Here is a 12114-nt window from a genome sequence, read left to right as displayed (position 1 = left end):
CTTGAAGGATCGGTGATTCCCGTCGGACGAGGATTTGCAGCAGACAGCTACGGACTTCTTCACGCAGCAGGTCACGGTGTTTTGCCAAACAGGTATCTTCAACCCGGTGCAAAGGTGGGATTGTTTCCTCAACGCCCACAGAGATCTTGCTTGACGTCGATTCTAGACTGTGCGGTCTTCGAACAGAAACTCTTTGATGGCCCCTTATACCACCTTACGTCGCTTAGCATTAACTACAGAAAAGTCTGGCTTATGCATAGCTGCCTGGCCATTGTACCCAAATCTTTTTAATTCCCTACGTACAGACATTGTGCTAGCTGAACTACTAGTGGCACCTTGAAACTCACGAGTGATTCCTTCCGCCGGCCGCTGGTGGCTGAGCGGTTCTGGCGCTACAGTCTGGAACAGCGGGACCGCTACGGTCGCAGGTTCGAATCCTGCCTCGGGCGTGGATGTGTGTGTTGTCCTTAGGTTAGTTAGGTTTAAGTAGTTCTAAGTTCTTGGGGACTTATGACCTCAGAAGTTGAGTCCCATAGTGCTCAGAGCCATTTGAACCATTTTTTGAGTGATTCCTTCCACCGATTTCATGTGATTTCTTAGAGTCATCGCCCGCAATGCTTGGCGGTTTCTGTCCACGGTCTTGGTTCAGCTGTGGTCGTTCCTTCCCGTTTCCACTTCACGATCTCATTGCCAACTATCGACTTGCTACTTTTATAAGAGCTGAAATGTCTCTTATACATTTGTCACCCAGGTAACATCGGTCGATTCAGCATTACATAGGGGTGTCTGGATACTTTTGATCAGATATTATAATATACGGTGATTAAAATATTATGTTTATTAGAAGTAAGAAATAAGAATATCATGCATGCGGTGAGCCATCTGCTACAGTTGACCCTACTGGCTGACATTCACCTCGACAAGTTTATTCTGTGCAATTATAAGCATGTCATTGACCGCCTGATAGGCCAGACTGTGTAGGTCAAGCCATGTAGGTTGCACGAGCAAAATGATCTGTCTGACGTTGTGGGTAGGCACACGCTTGCTGCGGCTTATGCAGTCATGCACACTGCTGGAGTGGCTGCAAGGTAGGGGACATCGGTACGAAATAAAAGTTCTCACTTGGTGTTCCAGGGTAAAGTCAAATCTCCACAGGCGTGGAAGAGCAACTCGTTCTCGAATGAAAACGTCTTTAATGTGAGCAACCAGTTCCTCGAGGAAGTCCTCAGGGGAAGGCCGAACCATCGAACCAGTAGATTGTGCAAGAATGATGCGGCACTGATACTCAAAAACTTTATTGAAAAAAGCAGGAAATGGTTACCACAGACGTCGATACATCACTGTGTGCGATTTATCAAACCCTGAGCCATACATAATGGCTCTGTCTGAGGGATGACCGTAGTGAACACTTCTCTGCTCTGCTGTAGCTATAACCTGATTACGTCTGAACCTTCAAATTGCCCTGCGGATAAAAAACGCAAGACTCGGCGCTCGGGTCGGGAATGAGATGTTACTGTCTTCACTTTTCTCACCGAAAACGTTTGCGTGTTGTTGCTCTCGCTTCTGCTTTGGTCGCTCTGTATTTTAACAATGTAACAGGCACCAGAATATTACCGCTAGTCTTGTAATACAACCCTTTAATACTTTTGTGGTTTGGTATGTTTTGTGTTTATCCATATTTAAGGAGAAATATCATTGAAATTTTCTGGCAGATTGAGACCATGTGGTGAACCTTTGTCTTCGGGGTCCAGTGCTTTACTAAATGAGCAGCCCAAGCATCGTCACAGCTGCACTGTCACCAGCACATCTTGGAAGATGTGTGGCGATCGATGGTTCCTCATGAAATACTGGCGAAAGTAAAGCTGTGATGGGCTGGCGTGTTTCGTCTTGGGCTGGCCACAGACAAAGGTGCGGAGTTCGAGGCTTGTTGCAGAATATGATTTTAAATTAGTAGAAAATTTCATACCAGCGTACACTGTGCTACAGAGTAAATATTTCACTCTAGAACTGTCATTAATTGCACCAAATGTAAGCGCTGCCTAAGTCATTCCTGTTATTCCTACGATTATCCAGCTACAATAGTCTCCTACATAAAGCACCCTCAAAGGAAAAATATTGGGCAGCAAACCAAGACTGATAAATATTCCCTTTGTCTGAAAAACTCTAGGACCGGTTTTTTATTTAAAATCGAAAATTGTGCTTACCAAGCAATGGTCCTGCCTCCTATTGAAGTAGTCCTGTTGGCTATCTACACACAGTTGCCAACGCTTATGGAGGTCTTGGAAGTTAGCAGGGAAATTTTCAACCTCGATGCTTGTAAGCTCATTTGTCACAGCCTATTGGATGTCTGTGATATCTTGAATCTTTCCTTTCATTCGCCCTTTCACTCGCGGAAAAAAGAAAAAATTGCAAGGTGAGGGATCGGGCGAATATGTCGGTTGTGGGATAGCAATAACAGAATGTCTGGCCAGATACTCGGTAACAGATAAAGCAGTATGGGCTCTTGCACTGTCATGTAGTAAGAACCAGTTCTGAGAACGCCACAAATCACGGCAGCGACGTCAAACTGCTTGTAGCAAATGTTTCTAAATTTTCATATAAAGAGTTTGGTTCACTGTTTGACCTGGATGAACATACTGATGGTAAACTAATCTTTTCCCGTCAAAGAAATCGACCAACATTGTCTTTACTCTCCGAGGTGGTCTTTTGAATTTTTTCGCGGCTGGTGATCCAGGACTCCGCCATTCAGCACGTTGGCGCTTCGTGTGGCGGTCATACTGGTAGCACCTACTTTCATCCCCAGCAATAATATTTGACAGAAGTGTAGGATCAAGTCTGGCTCTAGCCAGTAGTTCAGCAGAAATTCTTCGTCTTCCCTCTTTGTTCGCCTGTTAGTGTGTGAGGGACGAGTTTTGCAACAATTTTCCGTTTGCCTGAATTTTGGAGTAAAATTTTATGATAGACGTCACGATTCAAATTAAGTTTTTGTAATATCGCACACTCTGTTACATGACAGCCTTCTCGCAGTAAGTGACTTACACAATACATGTTTGCATCGACATACGCGGTCGACCGGCGACTAAATCTGGAATCGTCTTGCACTGAATCTCTGCCCCCACGAAACCTTTTGTGCCACAAATGCGAATTCTTGGTAGTGCCTCGTCTGCATGTACTTGCCTAATCATTGTCCACGTTTCATTAGGGGCTTTTCCCAGTTTAACGCAAAACTTAATGTTCACTCTTTGCTCACAATCAGCATCCATTACGTCACCGTAACTAATGCCTCAAGAAACCAAACAGTGTGCTGCTAAGCACAGCCCTGCCACCTAGTGAGTTTGCACAGAAACATGGCCAAGGTCATTTCAAAGATGCACACGTACCAGGTAACATAAAACAACCATTTGTTCCTTTTTAGTAGTGCAAACTCAGAAATTAAAAGAAACCTGTACTGGAACTTTTTTGACGAAGGCAATATTTCATATGTTTTGTAAATAAGAGTTTTCCTCTTTTGCTTCGTTTGCACATAAGCGAAATTAATTTCATTGGTTTTCTTTTGCAGCTGAATGCTATATTTGTGTATTTGTGTCTACCAACATGTCTCGCCTGTTCATGTTAGGCATGTATATGTTGTTGGGAGACTTCCAGTGATACTACTTGGAACATCATTTAAATCTCACCATTTCTGTTTACAACTATTTGGTTCTGGTTTTTTACACCTAACGTTCATTTTCTATCCTTTTAATACATCCATGTACTGCTGTGTATCTACTGGATCTATATAATACAGATTTCTTAAGATTGATATGTCACCTCGAAACTTACGTTGAGAACATATGTTAGGGCTAACTGAGGGATAATGGATGTTATGTGGGAGTTACAGAAAATGAGAGTAGTTTGGGTTTGTTGGTGTGGAGATAGACGGAAAGGGTACGTTGTGCGGCACTGTTTGTTTGTGTGTATGTATCGATTTATGATGATAAAGTATGAATTAATGCGAATATTGTTCTTCTGTTATTCCCCTTCTACTCACTGAGCTTATTTTAATTTTTGTTTATGGTCTTCTGCATGAAATATAGTTCCTGAAGAGTGAATATTCTCTTTCATTTTTGTTATGTCACATGATTCCATGACTGTTTCTCTCCCAGTGTGCTGGTGATTTTTCATCATTAGATGTTCTTTGTATGTTTAGGCCTAGTGGGTACATTCACTTTAAATGCCCTTGTATATTCTTTGTAGATGCTGCCAAAATTTCTTGCACTCATTCCAATATATTTATGGTTCCAGCTATTACATGTTAATTCGTATATTTCTGACCTGTTGTATTTTTTTTCCTCTTTTTGTCACTGATTTTAGTCTACAAAGTCCGTCAGGTAAATGTATACACACTTTAAGGAACGAAAAGTATTACTTATGTGTTTATTTTACATTTAATTATTGATCATACATGTTATACAACCTTCAGTTTAGCACATGGTTACTTTAAATGTTCAAAACGTCCACCGTTCGTGGCTAGACACTTAACAGAACGACGAGCGGTCGCCACAACTACGTCAGTTAATGTTAGAGTGGAAATCGCAGCACATGTCGCTGTAATCACCTGGTGAACTTCATCCAGCGTGAGTGGCTTACGTCGATAAACGTTATCTTTCACAGTTCCCCACAAGTTAAAGTCCATAGGTGTTCGATCTTTCGACCGTGGTGAGAACTCAATGGGCCCTCTTTGTCCAGTCCAACGACCCTGAAAATTGTTATCCAAGAAAACTCGCACGGCTAGATGGTAGTGTGGTGGCGCCTAGTCCTGTTGGTAGAAGACCTCTTCATCAGCTTCATAAAGTGCACGTATACCTGGCACATTTCATGTGCGTAAAATTTCCGGGTACACTTCTCCTGTGACAATAGCTTCAGAGAAAATGGGTCCTACTAAGCCCCTAGAGGATAGTCCACACCACACATGGACCCCTGGTAGACCGACCGCTTTATCCACATAAACATGCGGATTTTCCGGTGCCCAGTACACACTGTTATCCCTATTCACGGCTTCATTAAATTTAAATTGTGCCTCGTCACTCCACACTACCTTCGTCAAAATTTAAATACGGTTTCTATTGCTTGCCTTCATGCTTGCCATACCCTGCCTTGGCCAGTAAAGTCGCCGGATTTCTCCCCAATTGAGAACATTTGGAGTATTATGGGCAGTATCTTTGAATGACCTCAGAATTTAGACGATCTGTGCACCAGTTAGACAAAATTCGGAACAATCTCCCTCAGGAGGACTTCCAACAATCCTATTAACCAATCCCAATCCGAGTGTCTGCTTGCATAAGGGCCAGAAGTGGCCAATGCGTTATTGACTTGTCTCCACTTTCGAAGGCATTTTTCCTCCAGTTTTTCTGAAACTGTAATCATTTGTTTGCCTGTACATGTACATCACGTCTTCTGATTTTCGTCCCATTCGCATAAGTCCTTCGTGGGGCGTCGTTTTTTTTCTTTTCTTTTTCTATGTTCGTTTCTTTGCGTGTGTGTGTGTGTGTGTGTGTGTGTGTGTGTGTGTGTGTATGTGAATTTGTGTGTGGAAGAGGGGGAGGTTATTATAATCTATACAGAGAAGTCCCAATTCTAGAAATTTGTAGCAAAGTGCGGAATGTATGCAGAAGATCGACGCCTCGTACAGGGAGTGGCAGCTGACATTTGCAGTAAACAAATGTATGATAACAAAAGTGCAGAACAATAACTGGAAGCAATTACTTCCATAAAATATCGAGGAGTATGTGTATCGAGCAATCTGAAATGTAACGAACACATGAAATTGCGACAAGGCAGATTTCAGAGTGACGTTCATTGGAAGAATCCTTAGCAAATGTAGTCCATGAACACTTTAAGTAGCTTACTTAACACCCGTTCGACCAATATTTGAATATTGCTCATCATATTGGATCCACTCTACACAGGACTCATAGAGGAAATAAAGAACATCGAAAGAAGAACAGCAAGTTTCATTACAGATTCATTTAGTAATCGCGAAAGGGTCAAGGAGATGTTCAACCTAAAATCTGGCTCCATAATCTCACGGTGGAATCGGTACATTTGGAATCTGAAGAGGTCCAGACTACACATATCAATACAGACAGGCTGTATGAACAGCACTGAACCGTTATCTATCCCCACAACTAGATCATCGTTGGGTATTGTGGCCCAATTAAAATTTCGCTTAGCGATGTAATCTCTTGCTCCATTACGCCAATCCCAACGGTAAACTAAATGAATTTCGCAATAGCTTTTAACATTTTCAAAAACAATTTTCGAAAACAGAATTTCTCATTGTTGTTGCTATAGTCTTCAGTCCATAGACTGGTCTGATGCAGCTCTCCATGCTATTCTATTTTGTGCAAGCTTCTTAATCTCCCAGAACCCAGTGCAACCTACACCCTTCTGAATGTGCTTAGTGTATTCATCTCTTGGTCTCCCTCTACGATTTTCACCCTCCACGCTGCACTACAGTACTAAATTGGTGATCCCTTGAACCGATCCCTTCTTCTAGTCAAGCTGTGCCACAAATTTCTCTTCTCCCCAATTCTATTCAGTACCTCCTCATTAGTTATGTGATTTACCCATCTGATCTTCAGCATTCTTCTTTAGCACCACATTTCGAAAGCTTCTATTCTCTTCTTGCCTAAACTACTTATCGTCCATGTTTCACTTCCATACATGGCTACACTCCATACAAATACTTTCAGAAACGACTTCCTGACACTTAAATCTATATTCTATGCTAACAAATTTCTCTTGTACATAATCACTTTCCTTGTCACTACCAGTCGACATTTTATATCCTCTCTACTTCGACCATGATCAGTTATTTTGCTCCCCAAATAGCAAAACTCCTTTACTACTTTAAGTGTCTCATTTCCTAATCTAATTCCCTCAGCATCACTCGATTTAATTCGACTACATTCCATTATCCCCGTTTTGCTTTTGTTGATGTTCATCTTATATCCTCCGTTCAAGACACTGTCCATTCCGTTCAACTGCTCTTCCAGGTCCTTTGCTGTCTCTGACAGAATTGCAATGTCATCGGCAAACCTGAAGTTTTTATTTCTTCTCCATGGATTTTAATGCCTACTCCAAATATTTCTTTTGTTTCCTTTACTGCTTGTTCAATATACAGATTGAATAACATCGGGGATAGGCTACAACCCTGCCTCACCCTCTTCCTAAACACTACATCTACATCTACATCTATACTCCGCGAGCCACCTTACGGTGTGTGGCGGAGGGTACTTATTGTACCACTATCTGATCCCCCCTTCCCTGTTCCATTCACGAATTGTGCGTGGGAAGAACGACTGCTTGTAAGTCTCCGTATTTGCTCTAATTTCTCGGATCTTTTCGTTGTGATCATTACGCGAGATATATGTGGGCGGTAGTAATATGTTGCCCATCTCTTCCCGGAATGTGCTCTCTCGTAATTTCGATAATAAACCTCTCCTTATTGCGTAACGCCTTTCTTGAAGTGTCCGTCACTGGAGCTTGTTCAGCATCTCCGTAACGCTCTCGCGCTGACTAAATGTCCCCATGACGAATCGCGCTGCTTTTCGCTGGATCATGTCTATCTCTTCTATTAATCCAACCTGGTAAGGGTCCCATACTGATGAGCAATACTCAAGAATCGGACGAACAAGCGTTTTGTAAGCTACTTCTTTCGTCGATGAGTCACATTTTCTTAGAATTCTTCCTATGAATCTCAATCTGGCGGCTGCTTTTCCCACTATTTGTTTTATGTGATCATTCCACTTCAGATCGCTCCGGATAGTAACTCCTAAGTATTTTACGGTCGTTACCGCTTCCAATGATTTACCACCTATGGCATAATCGTACTGGAATGGATTTCTGCCCCTATGTATGCGCATTATATTACATTTATCTACGTTTAGGGAAAGCTGCCAGCTGTCGCACCATGCATTAATCCTCTGCAGGTCCTCCCTGCTTCCCTTTCATGCCCCTTGACTCTTATAACTACCATTTGGTTTCTATACAAATTGTAAATAGCCATTCGCTCCCTGTATTTGACCCCTGCCGCCTTCAAAATTTGAAAGAGAATATTCCAGTCAACATTGTCAAAAGCTTTCTCAAAGTCTACAAATGCTAGAAACGTAAGTTTGCCTTTACTTAATCTACCTTCTAAGATAAGTGGTAGGGTCAGTATTGCCTCACGCTTTTCGGCATTTCTACGGAATCCAAACTGATCTTCCCCGAGGTCGTCTGTAAAGAATTCGTGTTAGTATTTTGCAGCCGTGACTTATTAAACTGATAGTTCGGTATTTTTGACATCTGTCAACACCTGCTGTCTTTGGGATTGGAATTATTAGATTCTTCTTGAAGTCTGAGGGTATTTCTCCTGTCTCATACATCAGCAGCCATATCATGCACCTTTTCCTTCGATCTTGCGATTCCTCTTCGGACATCATCGGACTTCTCTAATCCTTATATAGCATATCGACAGAGGTTGTTTACACCCACGTAAAAGATGTAACTTAAATCGTCATATAGTACCTCCTACTCCTAGGTCATTCCCCTTGGTGTACCTCTGCACACACTGTCAAAATCTCTCGCGAGTCCCACGTTCGAAGAAAAACATGTCAACAGCGACCAGCAGTTCGATACTGTCACATGTTGTTCTTAACATTGGGGACCATAAAAGCCATGACACATTGTAATAGAAGGCTGGACCCAAAGAGTATGTGCCCAGCCATACACTCTGAAATTTCTGAGAAGTGTCTGTGATCAGATGTAATTGTTGTTCACGTAAAATCTAGCATATTCCCAGACATTAGGGATGTTGAACTCCTGTCAAACATTCGTATTCGTCCGACTAAAATGTGCACGCCATGGTAGAAGCGTGGTTTCATTGTCAACCATATACATTTTTCCATGAAGACATTTACTGTCTTGTTTCAGATTGGGATAAATGCTGTTATGGCGATTTCTGTTAAAATTATGAAGTTTGCTTACTTTTTCCCTTATTTCTCGTTTTTATTTGACTGCGCCTTGTAGTTAATCACTCTTGGGAAAATGTTAATCAGTCGGAAGGAAGGGAGGTGGGATAGTTTTTCATCCAGACATAGTGCTGTTTATTGCCCACAGAGAATAGCAACAAATCTACAAGTCTGGGATTATGAGTGGCTAATTTTTAAAAGTAGAGGGGTCCGACTACTTCATACTTTACTTCTTCTGCACAGTGTGCTCCGTGTCACTTTTTTTGACATCACAATCATCATCTACTCCCAGGCCGTGAACGTGAATTGAATAATCAGGGCTCTGTCTCTTCAGTTTTGCAGGGAATGAGGTTCGCTCAGGCCGTAAACGTGAATTGAATAATTAGGGTTCTGCCTCTTCAGTTTTTCGGCTTTACAGGGTATGAGATTCCTTTGAAGTCACAACCCCCACAGACACTAGATGTTTTGTACGTACTCATACTCATCACATTATTCGGTTAATTTCTATAACAAACCAGACGCGCCTATGAAAAACAAAATCCATCCTCCACTGCAGTATTCTGGACATTAACATTTGTTTTTAAGTGGAAATATCATTCGGAAGAGAGATGTAACTGGACCCCCATTAAGTGGATGAATAACATGAGAGAACACATCGAGGTAAAGTACACAGCTGAGTGACTTGATAGACCCTCCTTGCTGCATTACGAAAAAATGGCTCAGTGTGACACTGTTGGCAACAGTTCCGGACCACTCTGAAAGTGACTCGCCTCACGTTATCACAACATTTCTCCCCCAAATGTAGACAGTGCTATTTTCAGCCACAGCATGACTACTTTCTTTCGGATGTTGCGTCGTTTCGCAGCACAGAACTGCATTGCTCTTAATATCAGGATACCATGGGTCACTGACGACTATGGGGAGCTCCCTTGCCAGAACAGTTCTAGAGGTATTGAGGAAAGTGACAGCATCTCAATACCCTGCATTAGTGTTGCCAATGTGTTTTTGTAAGATCCTGTCCTGAAAAGGATCAGCAACTACAGTGTAGTTTCGTAGTTTACCTGGTGATCCGTAACAATGTGGGCAGGGTGCTGCTGCTGCTGCTAGCTTCAGGGTTACGATGAGGTGATGCCCAGTGCCATGAAGGTCCTGGAAGACTGCAAGATAATCCCTAGGGTGAAAAGCGTGGTCCAGAGCACAGACAATTAGCCGAGGTTGTTAGTTCGTGCCATGATGTTGATTTTGTGTGTTGTGGAGTTTGTGGACGAAGAAAGTGTATCGTCGATGGGCCAGGCTGGGTGATGAATGCATAACTGTCAGGTCATGGAGTTGTTGCTGGCGCAAGCCCGAGTCCACATACATCTGTCATATCTGCAAAGAAAAATATCAGGAATGTTTCGAAAAATATCATGTGTATGTAATAAAGATGTACGCTGTCATCTATAATAATAATAATTTGTAGTAGTACTTACGCTCAAAATTACCGGCATCTGTTTCAGTCTATTTGGATCTCATCACATCATCATTATTGGCCCTTACATCGGTTAATATTTTATCCATCTCTGATGGCTCAACATTCATCAAACTCATCGCAGTATTATCATCGAGTGCACCTAGAAAAAAGAACTAAAATCTCATGTGTAATATATGCAAGCGCAGAGGATCATAAGTATTACTGTAGAATAGAAGAAAAACGTGAAGTACTATTGCATACGTATCTGCACCTCAGTAACTAGCATCGCCCCCACAAGCTGATAATACTGGAGAATTGAGGAGGAGATTAGTCTTTAACATCTAGTCGAAAACGAGGTCGTTAGAGAGGGAGCAAAAGCTCGGATTACGGAAGGATGTTGAAGGAAAGCAGCTGTATCCTTTCGAAGAAACCATCCCGGTATTTGCCTTAAGCGATTTTGGGGAAATCACAGAAAACGTCAATCAGGATGGCAGTACGTGGGTTTGTGGGTTTCAACTGTCGTCCTCCCGAATGCGCGTCCCGCGTGCTAACCACTGCGCTACCCCACTCAGTCGGAGGATGGAGTCATTGACTGGGTTAACTCATTTAATTATACCTATGCGGCAGCCTCATCAATCCACTCAACCTTATAATTATTGTCTTGAGTTCATCTAGAAAGGAACAAAACAAAATTTCGTTTGTATTACTTAGGAGTATTTGTGGTGGTAAGTTCAGAAAGGGTTTCAAATGGCTCCGAGCTCTATGGGACTTAACATCTGAGGTCATCAGTCTCCTAGAACTTGGAACTACGTAAACCTAGCTAACCTAAGGGTATCACACACATCCACGCACGAGGCAGGATTCCAACCTGCGACCGTAGCAGTCCCGCGGTTCCGGACTAAAGTGCCTAGAACCGCTCGGCCGTAACATGGTAAGTTCGTATGGGAGCAAACTGCTTAGGACATCGGTCCCTAGGCTTACACACTACTTAATGTACCTTAAAAACTTACGCTAAAATCAACACACACACCCATGCCCGAGGGAGGACTCGAACCTCCGACGGTGAGAGCCACGCGTACTGAGGCAAGATGCCTCGGATAGCGCTGCTACCCCGCGCGGCTGCAAGTACGTGTAACAAATGTGTGATTGAAGAAGAGAACGAAAATAAACTACAACTGCTACTTACGTATTTCCCCCTCGACGACTGGAAACAAACAGCACGAGATAACGCTAGAGAATAGTGTCGGGTTATGTAATTGGATATCGGCAGCTGTTGCTGCAAATAACCATCCCCCATAGGCAAACTGACATCGATTGCATCTAAAAAGAAACAAAACAAAATATCGTGAGTAATGTTTACAAACGTGTGTATGTGCGTGTGCATGCGCGCGCTTTTGTGTGTATGTGTGTGTGTGTGTGTGTGTGTGTGTGTGTGTGTGTAGCCAATCTATTGTTGTAGAATAGATACAAAATGAACTACTATAACTTAGGTATTTGCCACTCAGCAACTGGCATCATACGCCAAGAGCCTATGCTGGAGAAAGGAGTCAGCTCGATTAATTTTGTTGTTCCGAATGAAGTAACATCTGTCAGCACAGCGGTGCGTTCATTAATTACTTCTGGAGGACTCCGACGTCGTACTACAAGACATACGAGATATTAGATCAC

The sequence above is a fragment of the Schistocerca americana genome, chromosome X, assembly GCF_021461395.2.
Source record: "Schistocerca americana isolate TAMUIC-IGC-003095 chromosome X, iqSchAmer2.1, whole genome shotgun sequence".
In the NCBI taxonomy this organism is placed as follows: Eukaryota; Metazoa; Arthropoda; class Insecta; order Orthoptera; family Acrididae; genus Schistocerca; species Schistocerca americana.
This window is presented reverse-complemented; position numbering follows the sequence as displayed.